General features: G+C 37.9%; 1 non-coding gene across 1 annotated transcript; it reads left to right on the forward strand.

Moving 5' to 3' along the window:
- The first annotated feature begins 20,678 nt into the window (after positions 1–20,678).
- On the forward strand, positions 20,679–20,842 carry LOC112065806 (U1 spliceosomal RNA). The gene has a single exon (XR_002892239.1). It is a non-coding gene; the product is annotated as a U1 spliceosomal RNA (small nuclear RNA).
- Positions 20,843–21,323: the final 481 nt, after the last annotated feature.

Consider the following 21,323-nt stretch of genomic DNA (forward strand, 5'->3'; position numbering starts at 1 on the left):
AAGATGTATAGGTGGTACTGAAACGTGATTCAAAAGTTTCACAATTCAGAGAAATGCAGACCTTGACAGAAATAAATAAGAACACTTAAGTTAGAAGAGTCAAACCAAACCACAGAATCTTAACAGAATAACAAAAATTAGATAAAGGCTAAACTGAGGCCATTGGCCCCATTAATGAACTTTGATATCTCAGTCATAAAATACATGATTTAAAGTAATCAATCAAAATACATATTGAAAACTACAATACAGTCAGAGAGAAAGCTATCTAGTAAGAACATGTAAAATGTCAATAACTTGGCAGTTATATATGAAGGGAGATACTTACAGGGTACTGACCATATTCCATGGAGTTTAATTTACCCACCACTAAGTTGGAGCTTCAGGGTGTTATCTACAGAGCAAAAAAAAAGTTCAATATGTTTCAAACATTGTGATGGATGCCAGTAGACAGCAGAAATATAAACCTGTTATTTCAGCTCATTCATTTTCTTTAAAATGTGGCAATATTAAACTAATGAAAAAATCATAACAGAAGTTCTAAAATTCTTCTACAATAAGACAGGTTTAGCAAAGATAATCCCCATTAAATAATCTCAAAGAAGAAACGCTGAACTACTTACAATAGCCAAGGCATGGAAACAACCTAAATGTCCATCAACAGATGAATGGGTAAAGAAAATGTGCTATGTATATATATACACAATGGAATATTACTCAGCTATAAAAAAGAATTAAATAATGCCATTTGCAGCAACATGGATGGACCTAGAGATTATCATACCAAGTGAAGTAAGCCAGACAAAGACAAATATCATATATCACTTATATGTGGAATCTAAAAAAAATGATACAAATGAACTTATTTACAAAACAGAAATAGACACACAGACATAGAAAACAAACTTATAGTTACAAAAGGGGAAAGTGGGAGGGGAGGGATAAATTAGGAGTTCAGAATTAACATATACACACTACTATATATATAAAATAGATAGCCAACAAGGACCAACTGTATAGCATATGGAAGAATACTCAATATTTTATAATGATCTATACAGAAAAGAATCTGAAAAAGTATATATTTACATTTATAACTGAATCACTGTGCTGTACACCTGAAACTAACACAACATTGTAAATCAACTATACTTCAATAAAAAAATTAACTAAAAAACAAAAAGACTGAACTATCACATCAATGAATGGAGCTGCTTAAATGATGAACAATTTCAAAAGTGTAGTCCACAGGGATAAGAAGGTATAGTAGACCATTCACAAGCCGAAAGAATACTGTTAAGAATGTTTGAGCAAGCCAGGCAGTAGATGAGCATCTTTTTAATGGGAAATCTCAACCAAGTAACATAAACTATTGATCAGATGGCAAACTGATCTGAAGGAAAATCATTTCTATATATCTTACTCCTTGCATAAATTCAATACTGAAAAATATCAAGCAACTAAGCTTACTGGCATATGTAAGTGGTAAAAGAATAAAACAACTTGGGCCAATATGCCACTTTTAAGCATCACTCCACTTAACATCCATTCTTCAGCTCTTCAATACCTAATCACTGTACAAAGGGGTAATAATTTGTGTTGCCAAACAATGATGCTTATGATCCAAAGAAATTTAAGCTGATATCCCAAGGTACCCTTATAAATACCTTGTCCCTTCTGTCTCCTAAAATACTTACTATTCAAACAAGTTCAATTTAGCCAGGCAAAACTTGTACTAGCCAAATATTTTTTTTAAAAAACACTCAGCATATGGAAAATGAATTTGAAAGAGATAGTGACAGTTGCTGTGTTTGTAGATTTATCAGTAGCACACAGCACAATAAACCATCCAAAGCTATATGCCAAATTCTCTGATATGATGAATGACAATCATTTAGTAGCGTTAACCTAAAGATTTTTTTAAACCAAGAATGGGGTAATAACTTGCACAGTTTTATAAGTGAAGAAAAAAAGATTGTAGCAATCTATGGTCTTTCCCTCTTTTCTTGTTCTTCTTTTTTATAATTCTCCTCTCTCTCTCACTCTCATTCCTTTTTATAACTCAATTCTGAAATAGCAGAATGTTCAGAGCAGAATTTAGATGCTCATTTACATACATTTGCATCACGAGGAAGAATTTCACTATCAAATCAACAAATTAATACAATATTCTTCCTATATTGTATGCTGCAATAAGAGCCTATACTGTAAGATTTAAAAAAAGATACTAGTAAGGGTCACTGAATAGAGTCACTGACAAATCAGTTAAAACTTAACTTTTGGGACTTCCCTGGTGGTGCACTGGTTAAGAATCTGCCTGCCAATGCAGGGGACACGGGTTCAATCCCTGGTCTGAGAAAATACCACATGCCGCGGAGCAACTAAGCCCGTGCGCCACAACTACTGAGCCCGTGCACCACAACTACTGAGCCTGCGCACTGCAACTACTGAAGCCCAGGTGCCTGAGCCTATGCTCAGCAGCAAGAGAAGCTACCGCAACGAGAAGCCTGTGCACGACAATGAAGAATAGCCCCCGCTCGCCGCAACTAGAGAAAGCCCACGTGCAGCAACGAAGACCCAATGCAGCCTAAAAAAAACACCTAACTCTGTGACGAGGCATCATAGGACATTTGCTTTAAAAACAAAACTTTTATTAGATGCAAATAAAACTCCTGTTTCCTCAGGTATAACGCATTGTTTGGTGAGAGTTTTAACCCAATGTCAGATAAGTTTAACAAGATGGAATTCTCAAGACAGAGAGAGAATCCAGCATTAAGGGAAACTCTGACAATCTTATGTGTGCTTCTGTGTTTACAGAGTATATCTGCAGAGTATGAAAATAAATTGCAGACCAAAAGAATATCTTATGTTTTATAGGCTCTGAAATGGTCCTTGCTTTACTCCTCAGGAAATAATCCTAAATGATGCCTTTATGCCATACTAGTACATTAAATGCAAAGATATTTTGTAGTAGTAGTAAGAAGTTCGTAGAAATCAAATTGATGATTTGCTGCAATTCAATTCAGTTGTTAGTCCAAATGACAGACTAAAAACAACATGCCATTAAATTGCTGGGACAACTATTAAAGGGCTCTGGATTTTAAATTTTAATACCAATTTTGAAATGCAATTGATGAGGATTTTCTTCAAATCACACAATAAACCCGGTTTCATTAGTCCTGTAACTTTTCTAGAGGAGGAGGGGCAGAAAGAGGAGAGGAAAGGGAATGGAAACATTGCCTGGAACATACAAATGGACTTTGGGGGACATTCTTTGAGTTCAGAAAGCAAGAATCATAGATTCACAAAGCCCTGACCCAGGAATGAAAATAGCACTTCACTGGAAGAAGTGAAGTATTTGCAACGCAGCAGGTAAAATAGAATGTCTCCTTTGTCTAACTGCATGGGTCTGTGGGTAACAGACGATTGACGCTCACCCAAGTATCCATGCTCCACCGTATTTCTCACTGTCCCTGGCCCCTCTCACTGTTAGTTGGAGGTCACACGACTAGTGCAGGATAAGGATAGGTGAAAGGAAATGATGTACGAGGCTTCCAGGCTGGAGTAATTAAGAACTAGCGTGCTTTCCCCATCGACTTCTTCCCTTCAGTAGCAAGGAAAGAGGGAAGCTCCCGTTTTTCATGTTTCTAGTGGTGTGACTACAAGAGGGAAAAGGGCTGCTCAGCCACATCCCAGTCTAATCGGAGAGAAAATTATATGTTTATTATGTTAAGCCACTGAGATTTCTGGGTTTATTTCTTGCCACATCATATACTAGCCTAGCCTAACTAATACAGGCTGAAAAATTAGAAACCGTTGATAGGAATCAGTTCACAAATTCAGATGTTTAAGAAATAGATCTTTATTTTCTATAGCTTTATTTTCTATAGCTTAATTTATGTTTAAGCCCCCTACCCATCACACTAGACATGTAAGAAACTTGAATATCAGTCTTTCTTGAGGTTCCTCCCCTCCTCCCCTCCCCACTACCTCTATCCAAGGCCTCTATTTAAGCTACTTGGGCTTGCAGAGGGTATTGAGAAGGCACATACATCTTGAGTCCTTTATCACCCCATGCTATGTCACAGGGGCCAACCTCAAAGCCAACATAACCTTTTAGGTCCACATGTTCCCTCCCTATCTAGTATTTCTTTATTTGTTTGGCCACATTTGACTCTTCCTTTTAGGCTGCCCCGATCCTCTGCCAGAACTGTCTGCCCATGGACCCTCTGACAAGGATAGGATTTCGTCTTTGGCATCATGGCATGTCCCCGACACGGCTGTCAGTCCCACGTGCATGTCTCCTCTCCTTGTCTCTCCTACTTTCCTCCACACAGCTTGGGAGGCATTTATTCTTCGTCCAGGAAAAGTTATTGTCCTTTCATAACTGAATGAAACACATTATCCATTCCCCAAACTATTTCTCTACACTACTCGAGGACTTACAATTTTGAAATCAGAAACAGAGCCAACTGCTTGAAAGCAGGGAATGGAAAAGGGTAGAAATAGCAGCTGAGGGAAAAAAATAAACAAACATAGATTAGGATTTCTAAAAATGCTATGTTGCTAAACAGTTCATGAATTACTTCATTTTTCTTATTTCCTAGAAGGGATTTTTATGTTAAATGCATATATTGACGTGCATTTTGGTCTTAATATGTGTTTGTCTTATTCTCACTCATGCTTTTCACCCTCTTGCATCCAGGCAAATTAATTATTTTATTGTTTCATATAAACGCCCCCTGAAAATCACCTTGATCTTTGGTTGTGTTGCCCCTTTCCCATTCCAAATATATCTGTATTCCAAGGCCTAACTCAAAGGCCATTATCTACTAAAGACCTTCCCTGATATTCTCTGCTAATAGAAACAGCCCACCTTTTTGAACAGAGCACTTTGTGTTTCGAGTGTGTGTCAAACTGAGTGACACTGAGCAAATTACTTCCTAACCCCTCATTTGTAAAAGATGGATAATAAATGTCTACTCTATGACATTGTTGACAGGATTAAATAAATAGGGACTTATTGTTTAGACAGTCCTAGGCTACAGTAGGCATTCAATAAATGGCAGTCATTAACATAATGATATTAACAATATGAAATAATGTTTTATGATATTTATCTTTTAATTTTTCTTACGGCAAGGTTTCACCTTTTGATCGTACTCTGGAAGAATTTACTCTATCTAGGAATATATATTGCCATGATTCAACATAGCAATCCATAACTGGTTATTTATTGAATAAATGAATCAATGAATGAATAAATCAAGAGGATAATTCAGTGATGGGGTTTAGCTCCATGCTATGGTGTGACTCAAAGTAACAGAATTTAGGTCTCTATCCATTGTTCCTCTGAAGTAGCCCCTTTCCAAAAGCATGATTAGCCACCAACATATTCACTGTCTCTAATCACTGCGTTATCCTACTTGCCAAAAAGTCTACATTTTTGCATGAAACCAGCCACCACCCTGAGGTGTTCAATTATCTTCTTCTCTGACCACTCACCATCAAGAATCCAAACCTCAGAGACCCCCTTCACCCTGTTCTATGCACCCCCTAATATGACCTCAACAGCCATTTATTCTCCAGCTCCCAAGGCTCTTGGCTATGTTTTGAAGCTCTCAAGATATTATCAGTAAGGGTGCCTATATTCTCAACCTGTTCTCTAGTTTCTTTACCTTCTGGTTTTGACAGAAATTGACTGTCCCCTGAGGAGAGGGACCTTACATACCCTTTAGGTAAAGGTGGGTTTCTTTCCTTATCCATACATCACGTAGTTCAGGGAGATAAGAGGATTATCTTTTTATTAGGTGACCATTTAAAATTAGAACATTTTTAAAAATAAAGAGAGGTACTAAAAATCATACAAGATAATAGGCATAAAGTAGGACTGTCCTGGGTAGTTATCCAACATTGTCACTTTCAAACTATTTCTCTCCTCAGCCTTCAATAATTTCGTTTTCTCTGATATATGTGTCATCATGTTTTGACAACCCTTTACCTCTCCTAGGTTTTCTCTTTCTTGAAACCACCAGTTTCTCTTCCTTGTATTAAGCCCTGCAACGTAATTCATGATTCATTCAGCAGCTCTCTCACTACCTTCCTTTCCTCCATGACTCCTGTCATAATCACAACACCCTGAATTCCATCTTCCTTGACATCCTTATCTCCACTGATCCTTTTCTTCAGATCAACCTTACTGTGCCACTCACATGATCAGATACTAGACCTAGGATTCACCAATAACACACATCAGCTACAAGTATGGGTATAGGTTTCCAACATTCCATTACCCTCCTCTCCTTTCAGATCACTTACACTAGTATTCCTAGTCCAGAAATGATCTCCTTTTGTGGGGAGGGAGGAAGGGAGGGAGGGAGGGAGGGAGGGAGGGAGGGAGGAAGGAAGGAAGGAAGGAAGGAAGGAAGGAAGGAAAGAAAAAGTGAACCTTGACCTAAGTCTTACACCTTATACAAAAATTAACTCAAAATGAATGGATCATGGACTTAAATATAAAATGTAAACTATAATACTTCGCAAAAAAATAGAAGAAATGTTTAATTATCTCTTGATAAAAACATATGTCCCTAAATTGTTAATTTTTAAAAGTTTTGAGGTTTTTCTTCTCATTCCTTAAAGGGGAAAATATAAATTGAAAATAGGAGTTTTACTTGTAAATGGGTCTCGATTTATATTTGTCCAAATGACAAGGGACCACAATGGAGAATGGATTGGATTCCCTTATCATAGACATCAAAATCTAATTACATGAATGAACACACAAAAATTTGCATATAGTAATAACCTATATTTTGAATAATATTTCAGTTAAGAAATGAATGCTTTTCCTCTTGACCTCAAGTTTACTCACTCTCTGGTTTTGTTTGTTTTAGGAACAGACAAAATGGACTAATTTCTCAGAAAATACAAGCTACCAAAATTCACCCAAGATGAAACAGATAATTCGAATAGCCCTTTACTATTAAAGAAATTGAGTTCATAATTTTAAACCTCCCCAAAAGAAGCCTTCAGAAGTTCCATTTACTGCTTTAACTACAGTCCTCAACCTGCTATTTCCTGCCTTAGCACTCAGTTCACTTCCATCGTAACACACGTCATAGTTTGTAATTATGCCTTTTTTTTTTTTTTGGTTTAAGTCTTTAAAGTCTCCCTTCCATTGGAGTGCCAACACCATAAGGACAGGGAAAAGAAGTTACTGGGATTTTTTTTATTATTAAAACCATATAATCAGCACCTAGAATGGCATAGAACAAAGAGCAGATGAGAGGCAGCGAAGAAGTTAGAACTTGCAGTGAAAATTTTCAGGTTTTTCTACCATATTACTCTTGGAACCTGTAAATAATCCATCAAGAGACTGCCTCTTTATTATTTATCTTAATCTCTCACTTGCCAAACTGATTCTTTTTCATCTCCCCTCTTTCCATTTACCTTTGAGGGGACTGTGGAGAAGACACAGAAGAATTCAGCCCTAGGTCCTAAGCATTAGTGGTGTGCGGAAGCCCACTCCCACCAGCCTGCTAGAGGGCATTGTTTGTTTCTCTTCTTAACTCTTCCTTCAGTGACATTACCTTGGTAGCTTCTAATTGCCCATGGTGGGAGTATTTATACACAGAAATTAATAAACACTACAAATCAGGGCTTCTTTCCTCTAAAGAACCAGTTGTTAAAATTTACCAGCATACCACTGAAATTTCTGGTCTGTAGCTAAGAAATTAAATACAAATTATTACATAAAACAGATTTGAAAGTGAAGCAGGAATAGGCTAGAGAAGAGTGGAAGAAAAATTTAATAATATTTGAGCTCCCATATATTTTCTAATTTAAACCTCTCAATAACCCTGAAAAATAGATATTATTGTTATTATTCCTAAGCAGATATTGGGAATCTAAGACTCAAAGGAGATAGTATTTTAAGATTATAACATGGTAGATTATGGAGTTAAAATTTAAAGTCAAGTCTTTCTCCCATGCCTTTAATCTTTCCATATATTATGCTTACTAAAAAAAAAAAAAAACAGGGCTTCCCTGGTGGCGCAGTGGTTGAGAGTCCACCTGCCGATGCAGGGGACACGGGTTCGTGCCCCGGTCCAGGAAGATCCCACATGCCGCGGAGCGGCTGGGCCCGTGAGCCATGGCCGCTGAGCCTGCGCGTCCGGAGCCTGTGTTCCGCAACGGGAGAGGCCACAGCAGTGAGAGGCCCGCGTACCGGAAAAACAAACAAACAAACAAACAAACAAAACAACAACAACACTCTTTGCTATTTGAAAATATACTTAAGAGATACAAGCCTCCGGATTTACCTTTTCAAAAATCAGATTCAGAAATGTTAAAGGAATTCATTCAATTGTGATAAAGTGAACCATTTACAGATGCCAAATGCATACTTTTTTTGTTATTCATTATTATAAATTAAAGGAAACAAATCTCTGAATCTAATTTGGAAGTTTTAGATACACTTTTTTTCTTTTTCAAAAAACTTTCTTTTCTTTTTTTTCTTCATCTTAGCAGCAAAACAGTCCCATAAAGGAAACTTTTTTTTTTTTTTTTCTTTTTGGCTGTGCTGCCCAGCTTGTGGGATCTTAGTTACCAGACCAGGGATTGAACCAGGCATTCAGCAGTGAAAGAGAGGAGTCCTAACCACTGGACCGTCGGGGAATTCCCCATAAAGGACACTTGATTTGAGGTTTGAAGATGTATAGGTGGTACTGAAACGTGATTCAAAAGTTTCACAATCAGAGAAATGCAGACCTTGACAGAAATAAATAAGAACACTTAAGTTAGAAGAGTCAAACCAAACCACAGAATCTTAACAGAATAACAAAAATTAGATAAAGGCTAAACTGAGGCCATTGGCCCCATTAATGAACTTTGATATCTCAGTCATAAAATACATGATTTAAAGTAATCAATCAAAATACATATTGAAAACTACAATACAGTCAGAGAGAAAGCTATCTAGTAAGAACATGTAAAATGTCAATAACTTGGCAGTTATATATGAAGGGAGATACTTACAGGGTACTGACCATATTCCATGGAGTTTAATTTACCCACCACTAAGTTGGAGCTTCAGGGTGTTATCTACAGAGCAAAAAAAAAGTTCAATATGTTTCAAACATTGTGATGGATGCCAGTAGACAGCAGAAATATAAACCTGTTATTTCAGCTCATTCATTTTCTTTAAAATGTGGCAATATTAAACTAATGAAAAAATCATAACAGAAGTTCTAAAATTCTTCTACAATAAGACAGGTTTAGCAAAGATAATCCCCATTAAATAATCTCAAAGAAGAAACGCTGAACTACTTACAATAGCCAAGGCATGGAAACAACCTAAATGTCCATCAACAGATGAATGGGTAAAGAAAATGTGCTATGTATATATATACACAATGGAATATTACTCAGCTATAAAAAAGAATTAAATAATGCCATTTGCAGCAACATGGATGGACCTAGAGATTATCATACCAAGTGAAGTAAGCCAGACAAAGACAAATATCATATATCACTTATATGTGGAATCTAAAAAAAATGATACAAATGAACTTATTTACAAAACAGAAATAGACACACAGACATAGAAAACAAACTTATAGTTACAAAAGGGGAAAGTGGGAGGGGAGGGATAAATTAGGAGTTCAGAATTAACATATACACACTACTATATATATAAAATAGATAGCCAACAAGGACCAACTGTATAGCATATGGAAGAATACTCAATATTTTATAATGATCTATACAGAAAAGAATCTGAAAAAGTATATATTTACATTTATAACTGAATCACTGTGCTGTACACCTGAAACTAACACAACATTGTAAATCAACTATACTTCAATAAAAAAATTAACTAAAAAACAAAAAGACTGAACTATCACATCAATGAATGGAGCTGCTTAAATGATGAACAATTTCAAAAGTGTAGTCCACAGGGATAAGAAGGTATAGTAGACCATTCACAAGCCGAAAGAATACTGTTAAGAATGTTTGAGCAAGCCAGGCAGTAGATGAGCATCTTTTTAATGGGAAATCTCAACCAAGTAACATAAACTATTGATCAGATGGCAAACTGATCTGAAGGAAAATCATTTCTATATATCTTACTCCTTGCATAAATTCAATACTGAAAAATATCAAGCAACTAAGCTTACTGGCATATGTAAGTGGTAAAAGAATAAAACAACTTGGGCCAATATGCCACTTTTAAGCATCACTCCACTTAACATCCATTCTTCAGCTCTTCAATACCTAATCACTGTACAAAGGGGTAATAATTTGTGTTGCCAAACAATGATGCTTATGATCCAAAGAAATTTAAGCTGATATCCCAAGGTACCCTTATAAATACCTTGTCCCTTCTGTCTCCTAAAATACTTACTATTCAAACAAGTTCAATTTAGCCAGGCAAAACTTGTACTAGCCAAATATTTTTTTTAAAAAACACTCAGCATATGGAAAATGAATTTGAAAGAGATAGTGACAGTTGCTGTGTTTGTAGATTTATCAGTAGCACACAGCACAATAAACCATCCAAAGCTATATGCCAAATTCTCTGATATGATGAATGACAATCATTTAGTAGCGTTAACCTAAAGATTTTTTTAAACCAAGAATGGGGTAATAACTTGCACAGTTTTATAAGTGAAGAAAAAAAGATTGTAGCAATCTATGGTCTTTCCCTCTTTTCTTGTTCTTCTTTTTTATAATTCTCCTCTCTCTCTCACTCTCATTCCTTTTTATAACTCAATTCTGAAATAGCAGAATGTTCAGAGCAGAATTTAGATGCTCATTTACATACATTTGCATCACGAGGAAGAATTTCACTATCAAATCAACAAATTAATACAATATTCTTCCTATATTGTATGCTGCAATAAGAGCCTATACTGTAAGATTTAAAAAAAGATACTAGTAAGGGTCACTGAATAGAGTCACTGACAAATCAGTTAAAACTTAACTTTTGGGACTTCCCTGGTGGTGCACTGGTTAAGAATCTGCCTGCCAATGCAGGGGACACGGGTTCAATCCCTGGTCTGAGAAAATACCACATGCCGCGGAGCAACTAAGCCCGTGCGCCACAACTACTGAGCCCGTGCACCACAACTACTGAGCCTGCGCACTGCAACTACTGAAGCCCAGGTGCCTGAGCCTATGCTCAGCAGCAAGAGAAGCTACCGCAACGAGAAGCCTGTGCACGACAATGAAGAATAGCCCCCGCTCGCCGCAACTAGAGAAAGCCCACGTGCAGCAACGAAGACCCAATGCAGCCTAAAAAAAACACCTAACTCTGTGACGAGGCATCATAGGACATTTGCTTTAAAAACAAAACTTTTATTAGATGCAAATAAAACTCCTGTTTCCTCAGGTATAACGCATTGTTTGGTGAGAGTTTTAACCCAATGTCAGATAAGTTTAACAAGATGGAATTCTCAAGACAGAGAGAGAATCCAGCATTAAGGGAAACTCTGACAATCTTATGTGTGCTTCTGTGTTTACAGAGTATATCTGCAGAGTATGAAAATAAATTGCAGACCAAAAGAATATCTTATGTTTTATAGGCTCTGAAATGGTCCTTGCTTTACTCCTCAGGAAATAATCCTAAATGATGCCTTTATGCCATACTAGTACATTAAATGCAAAGATATTTTGTAGTAGTAGTAAGAAGTTCGTAGAAATCAAATTGATGATTTGCTGCAATTCAATTCAGTTGTTAGTCCAAATGACAGACTAAAAACAACATGCCATTAAATTGCTGGGACAACTATTAAAGGGCTCTGGATTTTAAATTTTAATACCAATTTTGAAATGCAATTGATGAGGATTTTCTTCAAATCACACAATAAACCCGGTTTCATTAGTCCTGTAACTTTTCTAGAGGAGGAGGGGCAGAAAGAGGAGAGGAAAGGGAATGGAAACATTGCCTGGAACATACAAATGGACTTTGGGGGACATTCTTTGAGTTCAGAAAGCAAGAATCATAGATTCACAAAGCCCTGACCCAGGAATGAAAATAGCACTTCACTGGAAGAAGTGAAGTATTTGCAACGCAGCAGGTAAAATAGAATGTCTCCTTTGTCTAACTGCATGGGTCTGTGGGTAACAGACGATTGACGCTCACCCAAGTATCCATGCTCCACCGTATTTCTCACTGTCCCTGGCCCCTCTCACTGTTAGTTGGAGGTCACACGACTAGTGCAGGATAAGGATAGGTGAAAGGAAATGATGTACGAGGCTTCCAGGCTGGAGTAATTAAGAACTAGCGTGCTTTCCCCATCGACTTCTTCCCTTCAGTAGCAAGGAAAGAGGGAAGCTCCCGTTTTTCATGTTTCTAGTGGTGTGACTACAAGAGGGAAAAGGGCTGCTCAGCCACATCCCAGTCTAATCGGAGAGAAAATTATATGTTTATTATGTTAAGCCACTGAGATTTCTGGGTTTATTTCTTGCCACATCATATACTAGCCTAGCCTAACTAATACAGGCTGAAAAATTAGAAACCGTTGATAGGAATCAGTTCACAAATTCAGATGTTTAAGAAATAGATCTTTATTTTCTATAGCTTTATTTTCTATAGCTTAATTTATGTTTAAGCCCCCTACCCATCACACTAGACATGTAAGAAACTTGAATATCAGTCTTTCTTGAGGTTCCTCCCCTCCTCCCCTCCCCACTACCTCTATCCAAGGCCTCTATTTAAGCTACTTGGGCTTGCAGAGGGTATTGAGAAGGCACATACATCTTGAGTCCTTTATCACCCCATGCTATGTCACAGGGGCCAACCTCAAAGCCAACATAACCTTTTAGGTCCACATGTTCCCTCCCTATCTAGTATTTCTTTATTTGTTTGGCCACATTTGACTCTTCCTTTTAGGCTGCCCCGATCCTCTGCCAGAACTGTCTGCCCATGGACCCTCTGACAAGGATAGGATTTCGTCTTTGGCATCATGGCATGTCCCCGACACGGCTGTCAGTCCCACGTGCATGTCTCCTCTCCTTGTCTCTCCTACTTTCCTCCACACAGCTTGGGAGGCATTTATTCTTCGTCCAGGAAAAGTTATTGTCCTTTCATAACTGAATGAAACACATTATCCATTCCCCAAACTATTTCTCTACACTACTCGAGGACTTACAATTTTGAAATCAGAAACAGAGCCAACTGCTTGAAAGCAGGGAATGGAAAAGGGTAGAAATAGCAGCTGAGGGAAAAAAATAAACAAACATAGATTAGGATTTCTAAAAATGCTATGTTGCTAAACAGTTCATGAATTACTTCATTTTTCTTATTTCCTAGAAGGGATTTTTATGTTAAATGCATATATTGACGTGCATTTTGGTCTTAATATGTGTTTGTCTTATTCTCACTCATGCTTTTCACCCTCTTGCATCCAGGCAAATTAATTATTTTATTGTTTCATATAAACGCCCCCTGAAAATCACCTTGATCTTTGGTTGTGTTGCCCCTTTCCCATTCCAAATATATCTGTATTCCAAGGCCTAACTCAAAGGCCATTATCTACTAAAGACCTTCCCTGATATTCTCTGCTAATAGAAACAGCCCACCTTTTTGAACAGAGCACTTTGTGTTTCGAGTGTGTGTCAAACTGAGTGACACTGAGCAAATTACTTCCTAACCCCTCATTTGTAAAAGATGGATAATAAATGTCTACTCTATGACATTGTTGACAGGATTAAATAAATAGGGACTTATTGTTTAGACAGTCCTAGGCTACAGTAGGCATTCAATAAATGGCAGTCATTAACATAATGATATTAACAATATGAAATAATGTTTTATGATATTTATCTTTTAATTTTTCTTACGGCAAGGTTTCACCTTTTGATCGTACTCTGGAAGAATTTACTCTATCTAGGAATATATATTGCCATGATTCAACATAGCAATCCATAACTGGTTATTTATTGAATAAATGAATCAATGAATGAATAAATCAAGAGGATAATTCAGTGATGGGGTTTAGCTCCATGCTATGGTGTGACTCAAAGTAACAGAATTTAGGTCTCTATCCATTGTTCCTCTGAAGTAGCCCCTTTCCAAAAGCATGATTAGCCACCAACATATTCACTGTCTCTAATCACTGCGTTATCCTACTTGCCAAAAAGTCTACATTTTTGCATGAAACCAGCCACCACCCTGAGGTGTTCAATTATCTTCTTCTCTGACCACTCACCATCAAGAATCCAAACCTCAGAGACCCCCTTCACCCTGTTCTATGCACCCCCTAATATGACCTCAACAGCCATTTATTCTCCAGCTCCCAAGGCTCTTGGCTATGTTTTGAAGCTCTCAAGATATTATCAGTAAGGGTGCCTATATTCTCAACCTGTTCTCTAGTTTCTTTACCTTCTGGTTTTGACAGAAATTGACTGTCCCCTGAGGAGAGGGACCTTACATACCCTTTAGGTAAAGGTGGGTTTCTTTCCTTATCCATACATCACGTAGTTCAGGGAGATAAGAGGATTATCTTTTTATTAGGTGACCATTTAAAATTAGAACATTTTTAAAAATAAAGAGAGGTACTAAAAATCATACAAGATAATAGGCATAAAGTAGGACTGTCCTGGGTAGTTATCCAACATTGTCACTTTCAAACTATTTCTCTCCTCAGCCTTCAATAATTTCGTTTTCTCTGATATATGTGTCATCATGTTTTGACAACCCTTTACCTCTCCTAGGTTTTCTCTTTCTTGAAACCACCAGTTTCTCTTCCTTGTATTAAGCCCTGCAACGTAATTCATGATTCATTCAGCAGCTCTCTCACTACCTTCCTTTCCTCCATGACTCCTGTCATAATCACAACACCCTGAATTCCATCTTCCTTGACATCCTTATCTCCACTGATCCTTTTCTTCAGATCAACCTTACTGTGCCACTCACATGATCAGATACTAGACCTAGGATTCACCAATAACACACATCAGCTACAAGTATGGGTATAGGTTTCCAACATTCCATTACCCTCCTCTCCTTTCAGATCACTTACACTAGTATTCCTAGTCCAGAAATGATCTCCTTTTGTGAGAAACGGAATCCACTTCTTCACTATCCAGCAACCTATTCTTTTTTATACTTCTCTCCTATCTATACTGGCTCCACGGTCTAGCGTTTTATCCACTCTTTCACAAGCATGCTTAACCAACTCAACCCTTATTTCCCTCCATTGTATATACCTACAAAATCCCCAACTCAGATTAAATTATAAAAATCTATTTCTGTGCTCAAGATACTGAATATAGCCTTAGGAAATTGAAACTAAATTATTCGGATAGGTCTTCCTTCAAATTTATGACTGAAAAACTCAAATGGACATCTGAACTTTCATTGTCCTGAAACCGTGTAACCCAGATTGGGACTTGAACCCACGGTCTTTTTTCTATTTTTTTTTTTAATATCTTTATTGGAGTATAATTGCTTTACATTGTTGTGTTAGTTTCTACTGTATAACAAAGTGAATCAGCTATGCATATACATATATCCCCATATCCCCTCCCTCTTGCATTTCCCTCCCAACCTCCCTATCCCACCCCTCTAGGTGGTCACAAAGCACAGAGCTGATCTCCCTGTGCTATGCAGCTGCTTCCCACTAGCTAGCTATTTTACATTTGGTAGTATATATATGTCCATGCCACTCTCTTTGTCCCAGCTTACCCTTTCCCCTCCCCGTGTCCTCAAGTCCATTCTCTATGTCTGCATCTTTATTCCTGTCCTGCCCCTAGGTTCTTCAGAACCATTTCTTTTTTTTTCTTTTAGATTCTATACATATGTGTTAGCATATTTGTTTTTTTGTTTTTTTTTTTCCTTCTGACTTACTTCACTCTGTGTGACAAACTCTAGGTCCATCCACCTCACTACAAATAACTCAATTTCGTTTCTTTTTATGGCTGAGTAATATTCCATTGTATATATGTGCCACATCTTCTTTATCCATTCATCTGTCGATGGACACTTAGGTTGCTTCCATGTCCTGGCTATTGTCAAGAGTGCTGTAATGAACATTGTGGTACATGACTGTTTTTGAATTATGGCTTTCTCAGAGCATATGCTCAGTAGTGGGATTGCTGGGTCATATGGTAGTTCTATTGTTAATTTTTAAGGAACCTCCATACTGTTCTCCATAGTGTCTCTATGTTTTTTTGATATTGAGCTGCAAGAGCTGCTTGTATATTTTGGAGATTAGTCCTTTGTCGCTTCATTTGCAAATATTTCTCCCATTCTGAGGGTTGTCTTTCTGTCTTGTTTATGGTTTCCTTTGCTGAACCCACAGTCTTTTAACTGAGATCACACACCTACTCTCAAGACTTAATGAAGCTCAGGTTCTTGATGTCTCATAGCAGAAAGAATTCAGTGAGAGACAAAGTGATAAGTAAGAAGTGGATTTATTTAGAGAGAAACACACTCCACAGAGTATGGGCCACCTCAGAAGGCGACAGGTGCCAAGATATGGTGTGGTTAGTTTCTATGGGCTGGGTAATTTCATCGGCTAATGAATAGGAGGGTTATTCCAACTATTTGGGGGAAGAGGCAGGGATTGCCAAGAACTGGGCTACCGCCCACTTTTTGGCCTTTTATGGTTAGCCTCAGAACTGTCATGGTACTGATGAGTGTGTCATTTAGCATGCTGATGTGTTACAATGAGCGTATAATAAGGCTCAAGGTACACCAGAAGTCAAATCTTCCGCCATCTTGGACCTAGTTGGTTCTAACCAGTTTTTGTCATGTCCTATGGCTATGTCATTCTTTTAAAGGTTGTGCCCTGCCCTCTTCCCTCCTGTTTCAGTCCTATAATGTATGCTGGGTACTTCTCACTCTTTATCATGACTATTTTACACTCTCTCCTCTAACCTGGCATAATTCTGTAACTGACTCCTAGGCAACAAATGACCTAGCCATAAATCTCATACAGAAAATCTATCCAATACTTCATTTTTTCTTTACTAATTACCTTAACCTACCTGATAGTTCTACACATTTTTCCTTCTATTAAAATTGAAAAATCCTGCTGACATTTTCTAATGCCACTCCTTTTCATTGTAACAGTTTCCTTTCATAACTGGTTTGTCAGGACACCCCCAGTTTCTGTTTCTGGATCCTTGACTTTTGTGCCTGTTTTAAACACTGAAACATTGATGGACTCCTTTTTCTGCGCTCGCTACCTCCATCTATAATCTATACCCTCCCTCAAAGTGATCTCATTCCGTCTCTACATTGAGGACTTTGGAATTTTTCTCTCTAAAATCACTTCTGCTTCCAGATTCATATAATATCATCTCCATAAATTCAATGCTTATTCCTTACTTTGCAATATAAATTTGCAGTATAAATCTTCATTTGGCATTAATGTCATTGAAAACTTAAAATAGTCAAACAGAACTATTGATTCTTTTTGCTCATGATTATATACCATCCCATTCTCAAGTCTTCTTCATTGTTACTGAATCTGCTCCCAACCTGCTACTCAGCCACAAACCTAGAGTCATCTTTGATTACTTTCTTCACACCCTATTTATATCCAACCCACCAATAATTCTGCCTAATGAAGCTTCAAAATATAACTCTTCTCTGACTGTGTCCCTTTATTTCCACCACTAACTCTTGCCTGAAATTACTAAAACAACCTTCTGGTTGTCATCCTGATGGCAATTTTGACACTCTCTGTCCATCCTAATGGCAGCCAGAGTGATTTTTCACTCACCAACACGGAGCCATGTAAAGCCTTCCAATTTCAATTAAAATAAAATCCAAATTGCTTTCTCATCTATCTGGGTAGTTCGGTTTAGCTACATATACCAACTGTGCCCCTTCCAAAATGGCAATATTTCTGTCAGCTTAAAAGTGAAGCTCTTTTCTTTCCCTCACTGTTCCTTCTTCTCACACTTCTCCAAAATGTCCTTTCATAGCTGGCTCTTTTTCATCATTCAAGTCTCATCTCAATTCAAATGTTACCACTTCAGAGAGGTCCTCCCTGACCATCAGCTTCCTCTTGTCTCGCTATCACATTTCCCTGTTTTGTTTGCTTCATCGAACTTGTTAATATGTCATTTATTATATATATTTATCCATTTTTCCTGTTTTTTTTTTCCTATCTCCCCCACTCTAGCAGAGGCAAGGACTTTGTTTTGATTGTTTCCTTTTTCTATCTCCTACACCTAAAAGAATGTGTGTTACATAGACAGTGCTTCAGAAATTGTTTTTGGTGTTAGAATTTTCTTAACCAGCTCGAAGTGATGGTTTCAATGGAAATGTAAGATAGTAATACCCAAAGTAACAAAATTAACAAAAAAAAAAATCTCAAAATTCAGGCAAGTGAACATATGGGGAAAGGCTTGAGCCGTAAAACTATAATTTTCCTCATTTGGAGACAAATGTATAAGCAGACTATTAAGAAAAGAAATAATATCTAGAAGACGTGTATTTTCTAGGCATAGAGGTCCATGAACAAGCAACCCAATCTCTCTAATTTTCACTCTTCTCACCTTTCAATCATTTAACAAATATCATTGAGTATATATATGTGTCAGGTACTGCTATAGTTGATGTAGCCTTAAAAGTAGATAAAAAAGAAAAGCCCATAAACCCCTGCCTTTGTAGAACTTACATTCTACTTTCGATTATTGTCTCTAAGTGACTGGAATGTAAACTCCAAGAGAGCAGGAATTTCATCTCTTTTTGTCCCCAGCTGTTCCCAGCAACCAACATAAAGTAAGTGCTCAGTAAAATTCATTAAAGGATAAATACACAGTTGTTGTAAGGTAACAATAAAGGCAGGTAGACTGCTGAACCTGGTGCCTGTATATTTTATGAATTTAATGTACATTTTGACCCAGCAGAATAATGGTAAACACTCACTACTTCCTCTTACCTCCTCAACTGAATGCAAGATGCTACTCAACTGTTTTAACAGATGCTATTTCTTTTGCTCCCAAATTATATCAGTGTCACGAAAATAAACTTTTACATCATAAACACGTGAAAAAGTTTTAGAAAGATTTTCACAGCTTGCTCTCCAGAACTATCTACACCTCAATTCTACCCATACTTGCCCAAATGATGCAGCACACCACTTTTAATTAATGCCAAGAGTTAAATGCCACTAGTATAAACTCTCTAATCTGTTGTTTAGAGCACTTGGGACCCCTGGAACAAATGAACTCCTGTCTATAGCAGCCAGTAGGAAATGCGCTCTCCACCTCCCCATGAGGGACAACTAGGTTCTTCGCCTCTGTAAACTGAGCCCACTGAGTGACAAATCAGAACAGCAACTTCAGAGTTGGCTAAATCACTGCCTTTATGGCAGCAAGCACCACAGTGCACATAAAAGAAATAACTTTTCCCAGACATTAACTACAGTAGAATTCTCTCCAAGTTCTTTTCCTGAGAGCAAGAAAGAAACAACGCAAAAGATTAGCCTAGTTGCAGAAAGAGCAGTAAACGACTCTGGCAACAGGGCTCCCTCTCACAGGTGGAAATCTTGCGTTATCCCTCCTTCAGGAGCCCCTCTCGCGTCAGGTGCACATGCTGTGAGTCCCAGAACTATTTCTCTGGCTATGTTTGGCTGATTGGTTATTTCACTTTCTTTTCGCTCTACTCATCTTATTCTGTATACCCCTGTGAGGTGAAAAAAATCCACATAGAACTAGACCATCTTACAGGACTCATTATTTAATTTTCTCTTTCTGAATAATTCATAACGCCTTTCCTGTGAGGTTGCCACACACCCCGGTTTCACACACACAATGTCTTCCTTCTGTGGAACACAGAACAAGAGAGCTCTGGATTCTGATCACCTCTTGACTCGGGGATGGATGCCAGGTGTGAGTGTTTATTACCAAAATCTTCTGCTTCATTCAGGATGGTCTACTCATTGCCTTGCAATCATTCCACACTTATTTCTCCCTCTGCACCGTTGCTCCTGCCTTACCTGGACTATTTATCTTCCTCTGTCGTCCCTGCCCGATTCAAGTCCTACCCACTGCTTAAGTCTACCTAGGCACTCTCTCATTCTCATAACTCTTCCAGTGATTTATCTACCCACTTATTTGTCTTAATCTCATATCACCATGCTATATTCTTATATCCTTGTTACTAGTTTTTAACTAAGTATCCATATAGGTATGTGTCCCACATTTCCAATAACCTAGTGTACTAGTCGGGGCTCTCCAGAACAACACAACCAGCAGGATGTGTGATATACGTGTATATATATGTAGATATAGACAAATAGACATAGATATAGATATTGAGACTGATTTTAAGGAATTGGCTCATGCAGTTGTGGAGGCTTGGCAAATTGAAAATTAACAGGTTAGGCCAGCAGGCTGGAGGCCCAGGGAAGAGTTGCAGTTCAAAGTGAATCTACTGGCAGAAGTCTTTCTTGCTTGAGGGAGGTTGGTCTTTGTTCTATTAAAGCCTTCAACTGATTGGATGAGTGTCCTCCCCTCCCATTTTGGAAGATAATCTGCTTTACTCAAAGCCCACCAATTTAAGTGTTTAATCTCATCCACAAAAAAACCTTCAGAAATATCCAGAAAAATGGGATAACGTTTGGCCAAACATCTGGGCCCAGCCAAGTTGTCATATAAAATTTACCATCACACCCAGCAACGTCATTTGTCTAAAATAAAAAGTCAGTGTGTTAATACTTACCTGGCAGGGGAGATACCATGATCATGAAGGTGGTTCTCCCAGGGCGAGGCTTATCCATTGCATTTCGGATGTGCTGACCCCTGCAATTTTCCCAAATGTGGGAAACTCAACTGCATAATTTGTGATAGTGGGGGACTGCATTCGCACTTTCCTCTGATTTTCCTGCATTTAAGAGCAGGCTGTTGGGACTTACCTGGCGGTCCAGTGGTTAAGACTCCGAGCTTCCACTGCAGGGGGCGTGGTTCCCGTCCCTGGGCGCTGCCAAAAAAAAAAAAAAGTCAGTGTGTTGAATGTACGTGTGAATGGCCATTTGGGATTAATAAACCAAATTCCTACAGAGTGGGACACCTAGCCATCCTTCCAGCTTCATCCTTCATCATCCTTTCCTTGCTTTGTGCTCCCCAGTCATTTCCTATGCCATGCTTCTTCCTGAGAAGGGCTTTTGAATGTGCTGTATCTATGGTTCAGATGCTCTTTCCTTTCCACCTAACTCCGACTCATCCTTCAATTCATTTGTAACTTTCCCAAGGAAACCTTTCCAAGCCCTCCACACTATTTTAGTTTTCCCAATCCTGTGTTCTCACAGTACAGAATATGTTTGGTAGCACTTAGTAAAGTATCTTTCACAGTTATTTAT

Source organism: Physeter macrocephalus, chromosome 9 (assembly GCF_002837175.3).
Source record: "Physeter macrocephalus isolate SW-GA chromosome 9, ASM283717v5, whole genome shotgun sequence".
NCBI lineage: Eukaryota > Metazoa > Chordata > Mammalia > Artiodactyla > Physeteridae > Physeter > Physeter macrocephalus.